We start from the raw sequence: 20,472 nt of genomic DNA on the forward strand, positions 1-20,472 counted from the left end.
CGAAGGACGATGCCAGTGTTTGAAGCTGAATCCCCTCCTAGCCCACAAAGCAATTTGTAAAAAGCATCAGATTGCTTCTATTTCTGTGAACCTTGTGGAGTGCATGGTCCAGTTCTCCCACCTAACACTCTCTTTTAATTGCTCCACAACATTGGCTCTCAGTCCCAACTTCGTGTCAGTGTCAACCTAGGAAGCTTTGAATTATGCATGTGTGGCTCCCGGGTCTGGAATCTAATTTAATTGATGTTTAACAGAGCTGTCACACTGTTTTAAAGATGTCATGGCAGCTCTAATGCCTACCAGGGTAGAGGTGCCCTCATCTGCAGCTTCTGCCTCCTCCCTGGGATGACTGTGCCTTTATCTGGTCTTTATTTTATTCAAACTCATGATTATCTTTGTTCTTCCATTCTCAGCTGAGAATGATTAAGATATTATCTTTGACTGCTGTAATTTTGATAATTTTTTTCCACTAGGAAGTCACTATCGCCAGGTCCTATCTATGGGATAGAATATTTGTAAGGAGGTGAGACGTTGAGGCTCAGCTGTTAGAGGAGCTTGCTAGGAAGCTTGATGATCTGAGTTCGATTCCCCAGAACCCACATGGTAAGGCAGAACTTAACTACATGCTTTCAGTCACACAATCCTTCTCTTCTGACATCAACCCCTTTACTAAGCGTGGAATCAAATGTGAGTACTTAGAACTGGAAATTTCAAGAGTTCAATGGTCATCACTCAGACAGTTGCTGGGAAAAGTGGCACCGACTGTCATCTCAGCCAGCGAGGATGAGGCAGGAGGGTTGAAAGTTTAAGACCACCCTGAAATACATAGGGAGATTGTCTCAAAAATAAAGTAGTGCTAAAAAGATGGCTCGGTGGTTAAGAGCACTGGCTGCTTTTCGAGAGGATCCAGGTTCAATTCCCAGCATCCAAATGCAGGCTCACTGTTGTTGGCAATGCCAGTTCCAGGAAATCCAGGGCCCTCTCTGGCCTTGACATGCACCAGGCATGCATGTGGTGCAAGATAGAGACACATGCAGAACAAAACACTTACATGCATGAAAGAACATACAAGCAAAACAAGCAATGGATTGTGTAAATTATGCTTTGATTATTATTGAAATGCAAATACAATATTATGTTGTAACTCTACACAGACAGGGACCTTATTTTAAGAAATATTATATATCTAATAAAACTCAATTTCAGGCACTCCTGTACTATTACATTTGAAGTCTCAGTGTGTGTTATTGTTTACAAAAGCTGTCTATCGGAACAAAGTCCTACACCAATTATTGTTTTTCTAGAGATATAAGAGAAGCAGTTAGTACAAGCGATTCAGGAATTGGTGCGGGTGAGGGGAAGGATGGCGACTTAGTGTCGTTTGCAAAGCATTAGTTACTTTTCTGTTGCTGTGATAAAACACCACAGTCAGGGGCAACTTAAGAGCAAGAAGAGTTTATTCTGGGTTATGGTTCCAGAGGGAGCTAAATCCATCATGGCGGCCGGGAGGTATGGCAGCAGGAGCAGGAAGCTGAGAGGCAGAGAGAGGAGAGTGAAGTAGAGTGAGCCTATTGGCTCGCAAAATGTGCTTCCTCCAGCAAGGCCACACCCCTTAAACTTCTCTAAGCAGTACCACAATATTCAAACCCTGAGAGAGGGTCCATTTCTCATTCAAGCTGTCTGTTTGTCACCTGTTACAGAGAACTGTTTTTCCCAAGTTTACCTGTTCATCCATAGGTATCAGGGACAGGAACACACAAACACCACCCACATTTGGGTTTTTGCTATTGTTTTAGCATTTTGAGGTTCATGTAAGAAGACACAGCTTCCTTCTGTAACCCTCCATGGCCTGAGAAATTCCCTAGAGCTTTAGGGACCTCGACTCAGCCCAAAGCACAGTTTGTGGCTTGAAAAGTGAATGGTTTGCGGTTTGGGATCTGCAGACCAGCAGACAGCTGGATGAAGGAGAATTCAGGCCCACGTGACCAGATGAGACTCCCTTCTTACAGGTTTTAGAGGACAGAGGACAAGAAGGAGATTTAAAAGCTGCCTTTTGGGCCTGGAAGTGGCCAATACAGGGGATAGCCAGTAGCAGCCAGTTAAAGAGCGGCAGATGATGAAAGAACATCTTCCCTGGCCAGACATTACTTGGGGTCAGAGGAGCAGGGAAGGGGAGCACCCCAGAGACATAGGTTATCTTACTCCTAAAAACAAAATGATTACAGTTTTTGGAGTTGTCATAGTTAGGCCAAAATGTAGGAGTTTTTCAGCATGCCATGATTCTGGTTAACAAAGAGTTTCAGTTTATCAAGCAGGACTGTTAAACACACACACAGACACACACACACACACACACACACACGTATACACACACGTATACACACACAGATATACTCACACTCACATACACATGTACACATACATATACACACACAGGCACACACACAGACACATACTCACACACAGAGACACAGACACACACACATTCACATACACACATACATACACACACATACAGACATACACATAGACACATACACACACATACATACATACACACATAACACATGTACACACACATACACACACATATATACACATACACACTATATGCACTGTATACACACATATTATTATATTTATATATTAATATTATATTGATTATATTATATCAATTACATCATATTATTATATAATTTATATTATATTAATTGTATATTATAGCATAATGTATTGTTTATATTAATTAATTATGATATAATATAATAATATAAATAAATGTATAATATAATTTATTTATATATTTTCACATGTACAAGTTTGCCCACATGTTCATCTGTAGTTTATGTGTAGGCCTGGTGCCCACAGAGGCATGTGATCCCCCGGAACTGAGTTACAGATGGTTGTGACCACTATCTTGGTGCTGGAAATTGAACCCAGGTCCTCTGCAGCCTCCAAGATGAAGCACTTAGCAACAGGAACCTCTCAGCCCTCAGAAGTGACTCCCCATGCTCAGGGTGCATGCTCTCGATCAACTAAAGCAGCCTGTGTTAGTTACATCTATGACACAGGATATACAACCCAGCCTGAAGCCAAACCTCTTAAATGTCATCTGAAGATGATGATGACGACAATGGTAGCAGTGGCAGTGGTAATGACGATGGTAGTGGTGATGGTGATGACAATGATGACGATGGTGGTGGTGATGATGATGGTGGGGATGGTAATTATGATGGTGATGGTGATTGTGATGATGATGATGATGATGATAGTGATGATGATGGTAATGATGGTGGTGATGATGGTGGTGGTGGCCATGATGATGGTAGTGGTGATGATGATGGTGGTGATGATGATGATAGGGGTGATAATGATGGGGGTGATGATGATGATGAATAAGATGGGGTGGCTACATCCCAAGCCTCTATCTCCTGGTCCCTTTTCACACCAATCAGGGACATCATTAACTCTCACTTCCTAGTGACCAAAGGACCTATACTTTGAAGCAGATTCCTCAATCTGCAGGCCTCGAGAAGCTCTTGCTAGCTAAACGCAACTTCATGATAGTTCTGTTGAGAGGTATTTACAGTTTGGTTTTCAGACTTACTTACTTTAAATTATGAAATAAGCACACTTACTTCACAGAAATCATTACACATTAACAAAAGAGTATCTTGTTCCTATAAAAGATTTTTTTGAGGAAGGATATGTGCTTTAGCCCAAGCTGACTTAGAACTCACGGTGAAAGCCTGTGTGCTCCATACCTGCGCTAATCCTCCTGCCTCCGCTGGGATTATAGGGATGAGCCACCACACTGGTAGGTTGAAATTCAATTATCTTACAGCTGGCATTACCGTAGCCACTTTCTGAACACAGCATCAAATCCTTCCTGGCTCCCAAGTTTATCCATTTTTATTAAAATTATTGAACCTTGCAATTTAAAGCAGCTTTGAGTGTTAAATTCAATTCACTTATCCTAATGAATTCCTTCCTATATGACAAATATTGGGTGTAGCTGTCACTAAAATAAGCAGTGGCTAGCAGAGACTGTCACATCGACTGTTTTCTTCTGCACCTTGATTTATTCATTAAATGCTTATTGTACTCTTACTAAACGCCAAGCCTGGTTTTGTTTATTTTGCTTTTTTTTTTAATTTAAAACCAATGGAAAGAGTGAACTGCTTGCCCTCTGTCAAGTTGCTTTGCTCCGTCAAGAGGCTGTTATTGGGCTCTTGTACGTGATAATTTTAAGGCACAAAATGACCTATTTTTGTCTGCTTTTATTTTTTCCTTGCTCAAGTGGCACCATTAATTGAGTTGGGAGACAAGGTCAGAGTGAGATTTTTAAAGGTTCAAGTAAATAAAGGTTAAAGAGAGGAAGCCACAAACAAAACCTTTTCTGTAAATATCCCTGTGACACAAAGCGATGTACCAGGGCACAGAATACACCAAGGCTTTGTGGAGTTTCTACCCAGTGTCACGTGCCAGAACACCGAGTTCCCACACAGGGCAGGGGTGGACTCTGAAAAGAGCGGTGTGTTCTGGTTTCACTTCTGTTGTGATAAACTAGCCTAACAGAAAGGAACGTAGAGAAAAGGGGGTTCATATGGACTACAATTCCAGGTGATAGTCCATCACTGAGAGGAAGGCAGGGATACAAAACAACTAGTCATTTCACATCCATGGTCAAGAGCAGGGAGAAATACATGACTTTCATCTAGTTTTCTTCTGTATTATATAGTTCAGGACCCCCTACCTAGGGGATGGTACCACCCACAGTGGGCTAGATATTTCTACATCAATATAAAACAAAGACAACCTCCCATAGATATCCCCACAGGCCAAACTGATAAAGATAATTCTTCTTTAAAACTCTCTTCCAGGTGATTCTAAATTGCGTCAGTTAAAACTAACCAGTGCAGGAAGGAAGAAGGACACGGACCCTTCTCCACTTCTTAGCCTGTGATTGAGGAGAAAGGATGGAGCTCCCTTGCCTGTTTAGTACAGGACAACAGATAATAGTCTACCACACACAGCTCCTCATCTGCCTGCCTCAGGAGCCAATCAGGACACATCCTCTCACCATGAGGCTTCTGCACAGAATTCAGCTACGTTTGCTAATTTGATTGCTAAGAAAATCATATCTAATTTCTACTAAGCTCTGACTGATAAGTGGAAGTTTCTTAAATTTTGGATTTAGGTAGCCAAATACAGTACTGATAGTACTAGGGTTTGTTGTGACTTTGTCACAGACCTTTTTATGTCACACTGATATTTAGACTACTTTAGAAAATATAGGATTTCTGGGCTGGAGAGATGGCTCAGCAGTTAGGAGCACTGGCTGTTCTTCCTGAGGTCCCAGCTTCAATTCCAAGTACCTCACGGCAGCTTATGGCTGTCTGTAACTCTAGCTCCAGGGGATCTGACACCTTTACACCAATGCACATAAAGGAAAAATAAAATTTTAAATGTTAAACAGTTCTAAGCTGTGCCTCTTGATCCTGCCAGGAAGGCTCCATGCATGACATCCTCATCACAAGGGCCACTGTGTCCTCACCAAGCTTGAAAGCACAAGGCTATTCTTCCAGCTCAAACAATCAGTGAAATTTCATTGTAACCCTCTTGTCATCAGGAGGCCTGACGCATTTCCCTGGTGTGGGATTTCAACAAGAATAAAAAATGTGTAGGGGCTGGGCAGATCCATTAGTGGTTAAGAGCACAGGCTGCTCTTGCAGTGGACCCAGGTTCAATTCCCAGCACCCCCATGGCAGCTCAAAGTCACCTGGGTCTCCATTTCCCGGGGATTCAAGACTCCTCTGTCCTCTCCAGGCACTGCCTACATGTGTTGAGGGTACACACTCACAGGCAAGACACTCATACACATAAAATAGAAATAAATAAATATTTAAATACAAAGAACACAAGGCTGGCGACGTTTAATGCTGAGGTTCCAGAGTCCCAGGGAACGGTGATGTTGGCAGCTGTCCCTTAGGGAAGCTGGCGACCACAATAGAGGCTGTCAACAGCACAGTGCACTATTTCCAGCCTAGCTCATGGTGACATGATTAGGCACATGGCCTTTAGTTTTCCTATCAATGGAAACATCTGTGCTACTGGAAGATGATTATCAAGCCAATCAGTCATCGTCACAGTTAGTGGTCCCTGGTGGCCTTTCCTAAGCCCTTCCCCAGGGCTTCACTTTCCCAAAGCACTTTGGGAAACATCTGGTCGATCCCACCCACCTTCTTAGTTGAATTCACAGCCACACCTCACTGCAGTCATTTCAAGAGAAACACGACCACTCCTTTGGTTACTCCCTGGGCTTCTTGTTTCTCTTGGTGCCTCCTCTAGTTCTTCCTCAACCTGCCTCGTCTCCAATGAAAACAGCTCACCTCTTCCACAAAATGGGACACAGATCCACAGCTGGAAACAAGAGAAGGCTGGAAATGTAACAGATTTCCCAGGCAAAGGTGACAGTGAGAATTTAAGTGAGTTATTGTCCTAGTGTGATTTCCTGTTGCTGTGCCAAAACACTGACCACAGCAACTTGGGAAGGAACGGCTTTTTTTGGCTTACATCTAGATAGCTGTCCATTGCTAAAAAAAAAAAAAAAAAGTCAGGGCAGGAAGTGAAGCAGGAACAGAGGCAGGAAACATGGAGGAAGGCCACTGGTTGGTTTGCTCTTATGGCTTGCCCATCTTGCTTTTTTAGAAAGCCACCAGCCCAGTAGTGACACCACCCATAACAGACTGAGTCCTCAGGTCCCCCATCCATCACGAATGCTCCCCACATGGCCTCAGGCCAGTCTGATGGAGGCATCACATGGCCTCAGGCCAGTCTGATGGAGGCAATCCCTCAACGGAGATTCCCTCCTCCCAGATACTTCTAGCCGTGTGACCTGTTGATAAAACCCCACACCGGCACGGTCACCCACCGTACTCCTGCAGTCCAGGTGTCAGAGCCTTTGAGAGACAGGTTTCCAATGTCACAGCCTCAGTGGCATCACAACCTGCCCCACTCCAATGGGCCCAGACACCTCTCTATGCAGAGCTCTGACGGCCTCCTGAGATCAGTGGTTTCAGTTCCTTCCTTCCCAAGACATTAGGTTCCCCCTCTGCTCTGTCCCCTCGCTTCATTGCACTCTTGGGCTACTTGGAGTTAATCTCGATGACTGCTGACCATGGAGAATGCTAACCCATGTGCTCATGCCGCTCCTTTCTATGAACTGCTCCTCAATTCCCCATCTCCCTACAATGAAAATTCTGACCAGGTGTGGTGGTGCGCACACCTCAATGCTCAGGAGGACTGTGAGTTTCAGGCAGAGCTGCAAAGCCAGGCCCACCTTTCTCATTTCTGCATATGTCTGTATATGTGCGTGTATGTGATATGTGTATGTAGTCACACGTGTCTGAAATATGTGTCTGTGTGTGCACACTCGTGTGTAAACCTGAAGTTGGCATCAGTTATTTTTCTCAATTGCACTCTACTCTCTGGGGCAGCGTCTATAGCTGAAGCTGGAGCTTACACTTGGAGCAAGTCTAGCTCACCACCTTGCCCTGGGGGTCCTTGTCTCTGCTTCTTATGTTGCTTAGGCTGACCTTGAACTCACTTTGCTGCTCAGAAGGCCTCGAATAGACAATCCTCCCGCCCTGGCCTCTACTGTTTTAGGAATTACAGGCCTGAGATTCCAACTCCAGCTTCTCTCCATTCGTAGTTGTCACCCAGCTCTGGGTGGAATAAGTAAACTTGAAACATTTTGTAGGACGAAATATATTAGCTGCTACACCTGTGATCCCTGTGGGCCAGCATTTGATGATGACTGACAGGCATGCTCGACTTGTGAATATCTTTAATGCCACCTTTATCATATATCCCCATCATTACAGTTAATACCATACTTTATCGTCATTTTCCATAAAAGTAGTTGATGCTGTGTTTCCTTATCCATGTCCCGAAACAGACCCCAGGGGATCTAATTATTCAAGAGAACGCTCAATCACCTCAATGATTGTTACAATACAACTATTGTATCTTTTGAGACAAAGTCTCCTTGTGTGACTGAGGTCAGCCTGTAGCTCACTGTGACTGAGGTCAGCCTGTAGCTCACTGTGTGACTGAGGTCAGCCTGTAGCTCACTGTGATTGAGGTCTGCCTGTAGCTCACTGTGTGACTGAGGTCAGCCTGTAGCTCACTGTGTGACTGAGGTCAGCCTGTAGCTCACTGTGACTGAGGACTATAACTGAAGGGCTCACTATCAGATCTCTGTCATCCTTAGTGTCATGATGTGTAGAGGCCATCATGGCAGAAACAGTCCGTCTTGTTGTTGAGACAGGGACTGTGTGGCCTGAACTGGTTGAGGAGGTTAGACAGGCTGGCCAGTGAGACTCAGAGATTCTCCTGTCTTTATGTCCCCAGGGCTGGGATTTCAGGGCTCCATCATGTGTGACTTTGTATGTGGGTTTGTAGGTCCAAACTCAAGTTCTCAGTGTAAGTCCAGCTCTTTACTTATTGGGACATCTCAGCTCCTCTACTGCTGAATGTTCTTTTAAGGCCTGCTCTCTATGTAGTAAGTTGGGCTTACAATAAAGGCAGTTCATAATGGCTGTTCTCATATACCACACAGGGCTATGCTGGTATAAGCATGCAAAGAAAAAAAAAACCAATAAAAACTGAACTACAACTACTCAAATATGTTGTAGGGTCAAAGAGACAGCTCAGCTGTTAAGAGCACAAACAGCCCTTACAGAGGACCCAGGTTCAGTTCCCACCACCCTTTGGCCACTCACAGCCATCTGCATTTCTGGTCTTAGGGTATCTCTTCTGACTTCCATGGCAGCAGACACACTCACGGTTCATATACATGCATGCAGACAAAATACTCACACACATAAAATAGCAGTTTAACACAGCTTTTTAGTGAATCGGGTTAAAATGATTCAGTGTTGAGATCAGCCTAGGAACTACTCTGCTGTACAGAGGAGTGAAATTCCCTCAGCACAAACATAGCCAAAGCCCTCTTCTTTCCTCTAGAGGAGCAAGTCTCGACCTTCCTAATGCTGTGACACTTTAGTACCCCCACCATGAAATTATTTTCATTGCTACGCTGTAGCTGTAATTTTGCTACTGTTATGAATATTAACACAAATATCTCTGTTGTAGGTGACCCTGTGAAAGGGCCTTTCAGCCCCCAAGGGGTCACAACCCACAGGTTGAGAAATGCTGCACTAAATAAAAGTAGACCATTCTTTAGCCCAGCCCTTCAGGGGCGTCTTCTGGGGAATATAGTCGAGACACAAACTATAGCCCAAGTAACTCTCAGGACAATTGGGAGGGGAGGAACCCTGAATTTCTATGAACCTCATTGACATTTAGAAGCTATTAAGGGACACAGGAGACCCATTCACTAAGAGGAATTCCACTCTAGTGCCAGCCATGGGGGTGGCTTTCTTACTTCCTGATTCCAGTAACTGTGCAGCTTCCTCTAGGCACAGACAAGGCTTACTAGAGTCCATATTGTTTTCCTACTTACTCAGTGCACCCCCAAGACATGTTCCTAACCTCTCTCTATCTCTTATTTATAGTGATCGCTAAGTGACAAGCACTGTCTTAAACGATGCCATACATGTCCCTTCTAAACTCTTACCTGTGTTCTTAGGCCCAAGTTGTCCACAGCATCTCTCTCCTGTGTCCCCCAGCGGTAAAGTCTTGCCAAACATAAACTCTGTTCAAAGAGTTAGTTTCTTCTGAAGGGTTGACATGCCACACAGGAACCTGGCATGGCTTATCTCAACTGCTTGCTTCGCATTTTGATCAACTTGACAGAAACCCTTGGGGAGAAGGTGAACGCATTCAACATAATGACAGAATGAAAGGTCGGAAGGAATTTGCATATGGCCATGAATCTTTGGAGAGAGGTTGGTAAGACTGTTCACTTCAAGTTATACACAGTCAGTGTCCTGTTAGCTTTTTGTCATCTTGACCCAAGCCAGCGTCTCCCGAAAGAACCTCCAGTGAGAAGGTACCTCATTACACTGGTCTACCAGCAAGTCTGTGCACTTTTTCTTGATTAAGATTGATATGGGAATGTCCACCAGGCTGAGGACAGTGCACCCCTGCTCTGGTGGTCTTAGCTTGTATTTGAGAGCAGCCTGAGAAAGCCATGAGGAGCAAGCCAGTAAGCAGTGTTCCTTCATGGTTTCTGCTTCAGTGCCTACCTCTAGGTTCCTACTTTGATGTCCTGCTCTGACTTACCTCAGTGATGAAATGTACCCTGAGAGTTGTAAACTGAAATAAACCCATTTCTCCCCAAGTTGTTTTTAGTCATTGTGTTTTATCACAGCAATATAAAACCTAAGACAGTCCATAAATAGAGCTATGCTGTCTCTAAGTCTTATTTGACCATAGAGTTTACAGTGATTTAGCTTATATCTTAGTTAACAAGGGTGAGTATTATGAGCTACCTTTTATAAATGATGTAGGGTACAAAGTATTAGAAGTCTGGCTTAATGATACACAGTTAACAAAATGGCTTCTAATCTATCTAAATCAAACATGATCACACTCACCTTGTGTGTCTGTAATCCTGCCCAGACATCATCTCAGGTATTAGGTGCAATTATTAAACAAGGTGTTAAAAACGCACACAGCTTCTGGTCTTCCTTACTTATCCTTTGGAGATGTAATCACCCATTCACAAGATCCCATGATGTCACTAGGCATGAGTAAGAAAAGGAAATTTATTTTAAGGCTATTATAAATGTAACGCACATGTCATAATATAACATCCAGCAGATGCTGTGATGGCAAGGAGGAAATGACTTACTGGTTGTAGGAGGACTCCAAAAGGATCAGTAAAAATGGGAAAGGGTCATTATAAACAGATGCATGTGGATGACTCACTCAAAATACAAGGACAAGAAACAGCCAAGGAAAATGCTGCAGGGGGAGAAGTCATTCAATAAAGTATGGCAAAGTGTGCGAGTATGTGGGTGTACATGTGTGTGCATGAGTGTGAGTGTGTGTGCATGTATGGTAAGGTATGTGCATGTGTATGCATGTGTGTGGCAAAGTGTGTGCATGTGCATGTGTATGTATTCATGCATGCATACATGTGAGTGTGTGTGCATGTGTGCATGTGTGTGAGTGTGTGTATATGCCTGCATAGTAAAGTATGTGTGTGTGTGTGTAAGTGTGCATTGTGTGTGTGGTAAAGTGTGTGCATGTGCACACATCTGTATGCATGCGTGCATGCATGCATGTGAATGTGTGTGCATGTGTGCATATGTGTTTATACATGTGCATGTGTGTATATGTGTGTACATACATGTATAATCTGTACACATTCTTGGTGGGGTAGCCGTGGAAATATAGAAACAGAGGGACAGGAGGCTTTTTATGCTACACTAAGTGGTTAGAAGCACTACCTTGGTGTTAGACATTTACCCACTAAAACTATGTTCAGGCAAAGACCATGTGTTAGCCAACTTATGCTGTGTCTTACTTTGGATGAAGTTTGTGAAGAGGCTTAGAGTAAGCACTGTGAGAATGAATACCAAGCAGTCAGTAAAGAAACTAACACCAAGGCTCATGACCTGGGTGTGATCCCTGGAGCCTACATAGTGAAAGGAGAAATTCAGCTCTAAGTTCTCCTCTGACCTCTTCCCATGCATCATGGCATGAAGGCAGCCTCCTCCCACATAAACAAAGGGTCAATGTAAAAACAAACAAATAAAAGGAACTCCAAATTCCAATGATTTAGACAAGAATGATGAGAAATTGTCTATCAGTAATATCAGAAATGTGGAAAATTTGATATTTCAGAAGTTGTTTGTAACTCAAATTGGAAGAATTTATGCACTAGTTAGATTTGGGGGCTCTAGATGATGGGAGCACCTTAAGAATTCTTGTCCATAAGGGAAATGCAAATCAAAACAACCCTGAGATATCACCTCACACCAGTGAGAATGGCTAAGATCAAAAACTCAGATGACAGCAGATGCTGGCGAGGATGCGGAGAAAGAGGAACACTCCTCCATTGTTGGTGGGATTGCAGACTGGTACAACCATTCTGGAAATCAGTCTGGAGGTTTCTCAGAAAATTGGACATTGAACTGCCTGAGGATCCAACTATACCTCTCTTGGGCATATACCCACAAGATGCCCCAAAATATAAAAAAGACACGTGCTCCACTGTTCATCGCAGCCTTATTTATAATAGCCAGGAAAGAACCCAGATGCCCTTCAACAGAGGAATGGATACAGAAAATGTGGTACGTCTACACAATGGAATATTACCCAGCTATCAAAAACAATGACTTTATGAAATTCGTAGGCAAATGGTTGGAACTGGAAAATATCATCCTAAGTGAGGTAACCCAATCGCAGAAAAACACACATGGTATGCACTCATTGATAAGTGGCTATTAGCCCAAATGCTTGAATTACCCTAGATGCCTAGAACAAATGAAACTCAAGACGGATGATCAAAATGTGAATGCTTCACTCCTTCTTTAAAAGGGGAATAAGAATACCCGTGGCAGGGAATAGAGAGGCAAAGATTAAAACATACACAGAAGGAACACCCATTCAGAGCCTGCCCCATATGTGGCCCACACATATACAGCCATCCAATTAGACAATATAGATGAAGCAAAGAAGTGCAGGCCGACAGGAGCCGGATGTAGATCGCTCCTGAGAGACACAGCCAGAATACAGCAAATACAGAGGCGAATGCCAGCAGCAAACCACTGAACTGAGAACAGGACCCCCATTGAAGGAATCAGAGAAAGAACTGGAAGAGCTTGAAGGGGCTCGAGACCCCATATGAACAACAATACCAAGCAACCAGAGCTTCCAGGGACTAAGCCACTACCTAAAGACTATACATGGACTGACCCTGGACTCTGACCTCATAGGTAGCAATGAATATCCTAGTAAGAGCACCAGTGGAAGGGGAAGCCCTGGGTCCCCTGCTAAGACTGAACCCCCAGTGAACTAGATTGTTGGGGGGAGGGCGGCAATGGGGGGAGGATGGGGAGGGGAACACCCATAAAGAAGGGGAGGGGAAGGGATTAGGGGGATGTTTGCCTGGAAACTGGGAAAGGGAATAGCACTCGAAATGTATATAAGAAATACTCAAGTTAATAAAAAAAAAAGAATTCTTGTCCAAGTATACATTGTACCCCAAGTCAGCAAGAGAAAATAGAGGGAGTGTGGTCTTTAGCCTTGCTGGTTCGTGGAGACATGGGGCAAAGACATTGCTTTTTTTTTTTTTTTTGGTTCTTTTTTTCCGGACCGAACCCAGGGGCCTTGCGCTTCCTAGGTAAGCGCTCTACCACTGAGCTAAATCCCCAGCCCCAAGACATTGCTTTTTAAGGGACAGCAGATTCTATGGTAGCTGAGGCCACAGCTGTGAACTGTGTCTGGTTTCAAGAGGAAGGGACTCAAGAGAAACTGAAAGACAGTGTTTCCAGAACAAAACATGGAGATGTGGTGAGAAAAGACAATGTTTCCAAAACAAAACATGGCAGATGTGGTGAGAAAAAGATGTAAATAACGGTCACGGTTTCAGAAAAACAAAACAAACACCCAGAAAGACTCTATGTCCTGGGAATAAAGAGCTTTAAGTAGTGAAGGTTGGTGTCCATACCACTGAAGGTCAATGCATGCTCAAACAGGATTAAAAATATGAAGAGCAGTTAAATCACATATTTGTTGAAAAAATATTCAGTCCAAATCAGGTTAGGCAAGTAAGCTATTTTGGGGTGACCCTTCTTCAAACATGTGAGTGTCCGGTGATAAACCTGATTGTGGAAAGATCCTATTAATAGAAAAATGTAAATTTCATGTAAAGCATTTATATTCTTGGGCATGAGGGAACAAATCATCACATTTTGCTAAAATCATATCAACCCTGACACCAGGTCAGGCCATTATAGATCCATGTCCCGTAACGGTATGAGGGTTCTCTTGCAACCACAGAAAGGGCTGCCCAACTCATTCTCCACTTTACCAAGTTTAAATTTAAAGCAATCCAAACTTAGCCCTAAATCAATTCAATACTTTGTAATCCAAATGACCAATTCAATAGGTATCAGCCACACATGCTACGTGATTTGGATACATGATTTGAACGGGCTGTCTTCTTTTTGTACATAGTGTGCTGATTTGAATGAAAATAGCCCCTATAGCCTCATGTGTTTGGATGCATTGTGGAACTGTTTGGGAAGGATTAGGAGATATGGCCTTATTGGAAAAAGAATGTCACTAGGTGTGGGCTTTGAGGTTTCAAAAAACTCACACTGTTGCTTAAGGATAAAAATGTGTTCTCTCAGTTGTTCCTTCAACAATGTCTTTCCTCTGACACTGTAACCCTCTGACACTGTAACCCTCTGAGGCTATAACCCTCTGAGACCATAATCCAAGTGAAACGCTTTCTTGTGTAAGTTGCCTTGGTCATGGTATTTTGTCACAGCAATAGGGAAGACACATAGTATCTGACATTTTAGCTCTTCCTCCATCCTGTAAGTAAGTATGTCAGAGCATTTGATAATGAAAGGGAAAGAGGCAATATTTAGCTGTGAATAAATCAACTTTACTTTATCATACTCCACCAAGTCTGCTGACCTTGTTAGGGCACCGTACACACATGGGTATCTATATTCCTATGTGTGTCCATAGGCATGTATTTCTAGTTTTATCTGTGGATAGGAGCATCTCATTGCACAAGGGTCAATTCTGGTGACTGTGGCAATGCAGGACTGATAAAAATTATCTTCTCATCCAAGAAAATGAGATAAGTTTATTTTTTTCTTTTGGGGGGCAGAGGAGTTAACCAAGGCAAAATAAACAAAACACAGCAATCTAATTAGAATATGCAGTGATCTACTGGAGCCTGAGATGGAGCATATCAAATAACACAGACTAATAATGATCAGTTCCTAGACTATATAAGTAAAACCCATTTATTTATAGCAACAGTATCGAAGTGAACTTTCAACAATATTGTGTGTGCCAATTTTAGTAAGTTAGACATAATTATGTTGTTTAATAAATATTGAATGAGCACCCAGAATGACACAAAATATCATGCTTGAAAAACATAAAGGTCAATGCTCTTGTGAAATTTAAATGAGCTAATTAAGACATTTAATAGCCATGCTGAGGAGTTCGAATGAAACACTCGGAAAGGTTGGTAGACATGTCAATCTGCAGAAGGCATATGGAAGAAAGTGTGGCTGGAACTATTTTATTTCCACGGGCTTTGAGAGACAGGCACGCCATTTTTCTTGGTGGCATTGTCTTTGGGTTGATTTTTCTGGGTGAGACAGGCTCTCCCAGAGTCCCTGAACTCCCTATACATGTAAGACCGACCTTGAATTCTTGTTCCTCCAGACTCGGCCTCCTAAGGGCTGGGATTGGAGGCACGCAGCATTCTGCTCTGACTGAAATGCATGCCAAGTGATTTGGTTATTGTATCTCTAAAATTGTCTTAGGGAAATTGTTGAGTATGAAAACAATGGGGTTTTTGATGAAGACAAAATAGGGGTTTATTATTTTGCTTTTAAAAAAAGACTGTGTGTGTGTTGTGTGTGTGTTGTGTGTGTGTGTTGTGTGTGTGTGTATGTGAGTTTGTGTGTGTATGTGTGTGTACAGAAACATGTAAATGTGTTTGCGCATGCGTGTTTGTGTGAGAGAGAGTTTGTGTGTGTATGTGTGTGTACAGAAACATGTAAATGTGTGTGTGCATGTGTGTATGTGCACATGTGTGTGTGCATGTGTGTATGTGCACATGTGTGTGTATATGTGCACATGTGTGTATGTGTGTGTATGTTTGTGAGTTTGTGTGTGTGTTGTGTGTGTGTTTGTGAGTTTCTGTGTGTATGTGTGTGTACAGAAACATGTAAATGTGTATGTGTGTGCACGTGTGTGTGGGGGTGTGTGTGTGTGGGTGTGTGTGTGTACAAACATGTAGGTGTCTGCAGAAACCAGGAGAGGGTGTTGGATCTCCCAGAGCTGTAGCTATAAGCCTAATGTGGTTGCTGGGATTTGAAGTCAAGTCCTCGGGAAGAGCAGCCAGTGCTCTTAACCACTAGGCCACATTTACCACGTCTTAAATGTCATTTTTTGCTGACATGTATAACTACAATTGATTCTCCATCTTTTCACCTGCTTTGTGACTCCCACCAAGTTCACTCTCTGTGTCTCATGGTCTCACGGCATTGTTACAGATGTTTAAGTTTCCTATTTTAGCGGTCAAGACGGTTTGCAACACAAAGACAATTTCAGTTCTGTGCTTGCTAATCTAGGTTTCGCTCATTCTTCCTCCTCTTCCCCTCCCTTGCTCTCCTTGCCCCCATCCCCCTGGCTCACGTTGACACCACAATGAGCCAAGTAGGCGAGAGCTGCCATCGGCCCTCATTCCTGCTCTGAGAATGAAAACATTCACTGTTTAATGTCGTGAGTGATGCCACTTGTACGTTTCTTCGTAGAGCTCTTTTATCAAGTTGAAGGATGCCTTTTGTATTCCGTGTCTGCTGTAGGTATTTTTCAATAATGGATGTTGTTTGTTTTCCCAGGTATGTCTTGCTCTATTGAAATGAACATGTGTGTTTTTATTTCCCTTCTACACTTGAAATGATGGTGAATTACACTCGAGTGTCAAATCACTCTTGCCTTCCCAGGCTTAACCGCACTTAGTCACTGTATGTTAGCAAATAGTCCCCAAGAATGTCTGCCTTTGCTTCTGATGGCAAGACCGTGTGTCTTCAAGAGTCCCTTCAAGTTCAGTAATGTGCTCACGGGGCTCACTGACAGGCTTTATATTCATGGCTATGGGCCGTTTACAAAGAGTTTAAAAGCAAGTTGAAACAACCAGAGGCACACCTTCATGGTGTCTAGGCCAGTTCCAAGCTCCCAGAGCTCTCTCACAGTGACATCCTGGAAAGCACTAGTATCCCAATGACAAAATGTCACAGTACTCATAGATTATCGCCAGTTAGGAAAGCTGCAGTGATGTTCAGAGTCACCTCTGGAACCTTCTCCTAGCCTATGTTCCACACTGCCAAGCTTGGTCCCCGAGTCTCCGAAGACTCATTCTACCTAGTCATATAACACACACACACACACACACACACACACACACACACACACACACACAATACACAGTCACTTAGCTGAAAGCCTCCACCCCAAGTGGCAAGATCATATCATCCGTCATGGCCCAGTGAGCCCAGAGAAACAGACACATTTATTTTCAGGCAGAGCATTCTGAGGCCATAGTAATAGCACTCTCCCAAGGAGCACAGAGCAAAGGTCAGAAGCCTTCTGTATGGGCAGGGATAGGTTCTTTTCTACGTAGCCACAACGTACGTTATGTTCCCCTTAATATGATAAATGCTTATTAGCAACCACAAAGGTATGTCTGTATTTACTTTCCTTTGTAGTTTTCCCTTGCTTGGGTATTGGAATATGAACGATGGTCTTATAAGAGGAGCAACTTCCCATACTCAAGCCTCCGGAGGAAGTACAGTACACTTGCTATTATTTATTTTTGCTTTGCGATGTTTGAAGAACTTAGGCTTTTTTTTTTCGTTTGTTTTCTGAGAAAGTTTTTAAGGACAAATTTAATTTTAAAAATAGATTCAGGGCTATCATCCAAATTATCTGGTTCTTAAATGGGTTTGGGTAATTTACATCTTTTGTGGAATTTGCTCATTTAATCGAATGTTGAATATATTGTCATCAAGTTGTTTATTGTACTTTATCGCTGTGTGCTAATTTAAATGGTTTTTCATCCTACAGAATCTATATGGCGATTATATCTCTCATTCTAGAGATTAGCAAATTGTACATACTGTCATTTTTTCCTAATCAAACTCCGGCTAAAACTTTTTATCAATTTTATGTTCCCAGTTGGTTAACTTAATTTATTCTAGTATTTTTCTCTCTCCTGCTTTTATTACCTCCCTCTTCTGTTTTCCTTGGATCAAATTCATTTTTACTATGCCAGTTTCTTTGGGTAGAAGATGAGGTAATTGATTTGAGAACCGATTCTTTGCAGATAGGGCGACAGGGCTCGATAGATAAATGTCTTCCTAGCATGCCTTCATGCTATCCTCCAAATCCTGGGTTGCTTTGTCTTCATTTTACTCAGTACAAAATATTTTTAGCTCCCCTTGTGATTTTCTTTTCTTTTCTTTCTTTTTTTTTTTTTTTTTGACTCGATCAATCTGGAAACTTTTCTGTTTCGTTTTAAAATAGTTGAGGCTTTCCCAGAATCTTCGCGTTATTAATTCGTAATTCAATTAGGCTTAATTGGTGGGCGTACTGCATATGGCTGGGTCTGTTCTGAATTGACTGAGGCCGTTTTCATTTATTGAGCCTGGAGTATAGTGTGTTACAGCAAATACTTAGTGCATACTTGGCACTCAGCGAATTCTGTGGCTTGGGGAGGGACTGATGTAGAAATACCAAGTACGTCATGATGGGCGTGGCTTTGCGAATGTCCCCTGTATTGCACTTTTCCCTGTCTTATCCCTTTCTGGGGGTGAGGGGGGGCACCTTTGCATTCCCCAGGGATAACTGGGAGCTCACCAGCTTCTCCATGTAATCTCACCAGCTGTTCTCAGCCGAGGTTTAGCGTTTTCGGTGAAAATCTAGTATTTCCGGTTTTCTCGACCTATTTCCGGTTTTCTCGACCTATTTCCGGTTTTCTCGACCAGTCGACTCTGCTTTCCTTACGATTTTACTCGTATACACGTATACGTAAATATAACCAACCCTTTGGTCAGTTATTTGAGAATTTCATACAGGCATACGATGTACTTTGAACACAGTCACTTCCTACAAGTTGAGTGTTAGCATTTAAGCATTATACACTTTAATATATGCTGTTATAAAAATGATTAAGTTGGATTGTTTAATGGGCTTACGAACTGGTTCCTTTTAATTTCCAACCAAGAATCACTTGGAATTCATCCTAGGTGTGTGGCTAGGAAGGAATTTATGAGGTTAAAAAGAATTATCAGGAGGTTGTCCAAAGAAAGGCTGACGGAAGTTTTGAGACATCCCAAATCTGAGGGACCACAGCAAAGCCATCTGCAGGTGTGTCCATCACCTGTGGCACCAACCTGGGAAACTCCTTGTAAGGTGTCTGAGAGGATATGCAGTCCTACCACAAGAAGACACTGTTCTGTCTTTCCTGCCTGTATTTAAAGGTTATGTAAGTCTCTCTACCTGGTAGAGTCTAATCAAATCAAGCAGATAAGACAACCAAGAAATAGTTCCCAGTCAGTGTTTATGCCTTGGCGGGATGTGGGAGAGCTTGGAAGAATGTTAAGGCTTTTGGGAATCAACAAATGGTGTCCCTCCCCGAGATCCAAGCTCTGCCTGCCGAGTGCTATGGGTGTTCCCTGAGAGTAGGACCCATCTGTCCATCCTTTGGGAGCTCATCCTTTCATCCGTCCATATGTTTGCTCATCCTACAAACACTGAATCACAGTCCCTTGCTCACTGAAAACTAGCATACACAGGCAACATGTCAGACACTGTAGTCAAATGCAAAACAACAAGGAAAAGAGCTTATGAGGCTCAGCGTGTAAGGGAGATTGCAGCCTAGTGTAGGGGCCTGAATTCCATCCCTGGAACTCACCCAGTGGAAAGAAATCACCAATTGTCTTCTGATCTCCACATGCATGTCCCTTCGCCAGATAAATGAAATTGAAAATACTCAACAACTCAAGATGGTAAAGAAACACGCAGATATTATATATTTAGGTAAAGGCTAAGATGTTGAGTCAATATGATAGCATATTCCTATATAGAAGATGTATGCCTTTGGAAGATAGAGGCAGGAAGATCAGGAGTTCAAGGCCATCCTCAGCTATATAGCAAGCCAGGGGCCAGCCTGGGCCGCCTGAGACTGTGTGTTAATAAAATAAAATATTGACGTGGGAAGGAGCCTAAAGAATCATATATTCCATGCACATTTCACTGCTGACCTTGGCAGACTCCAGTCAAGTGATGGATTTTAGCCTTTGTCAAACACACAGCACATGTCTCTGTTCTCCAATTGTTCGCAAGCTCAGGAAGCACAAAGATAGACCTTGATTGATGGGACCGTGGGGTCCACTCTTGGCTAATCTTTGCCTCTCTAGTCTTTAGCATGGTGGTGGTTTCTGGTTTAATTTTCAGAGGCTATTCTAGAGCAATGCATGACCATTAAAGCTCTTAGCAGCGTCTATCAGAGATTTTTATGTTAGAGAGGCCATGGCCTATTGAAGAAGATTAATCAGCTGGTGGTGTTATAATATGGTGAACTTCATGGTATAATAAGCGAAGGCAGTAACAAGAGGCAAGCACATCCTGTAGGCAAGCTGTCCTTAGACAAGGCTCTCCCTAGACAAGTTCTCCATAGACAAGCTCTCCTTAGGCAAGCTCTCCTTAGACAAGCTCTCCGTAGACAAGTTCTCC

General features: G+C 42.9%; 1 long non-coding RNA gene across 2 annotated transcripts in view; it reads right to left on the reverse strand.

Annotated features, from left to right (window-relative positions):
- The window catches only part of LOC120094286 (uncharacterized), a 49,425-nt gene extending 30,744 nt beyond the window's left edge, over window positions 1-18,681 (reverse strand). The window contains exons 1-4 of one of the 2 annotated variants that reach the window (XR_005488542.2): window positions 18,595-18,681; window positions 10,566-10,711; window positions 9,644-9,827; window positions 6,243-6,423 (exon numbers count right to left, since the gene is read on the reverse strand). This is a non-coding gene — a long non-coding RNA (uncharacterized LOC120094286). The remainder of the gene's footprint in view (window positions 1-6,242; window positions 6,424-9,643; window positions 9,828-10,565; window positions 10,712-18,594) is intronic. The other variant, XR_005488544.2, reaches the window with a different exon arrangement.
- Between the last annotated feature and the right edge of the window lie 1,791 nt (window positions 18,682-20,472).

The sequence above is a fragment of the Rattus norvegicus genome, chromosome 8 (genome assembly GCF_036323735.1).
Source record: "Rattus norvegicus strain BN/NHsdMcwi chromosome 8, GRCr8, whole genome shotgun sequence".
Classification (NCBI taxonomy): domain Eukaryota; kingdom Metazoa; phylum Chordata; class Mammalia; order Rodentia; family Muridae; genus Rattus; species Rattus norvegicus.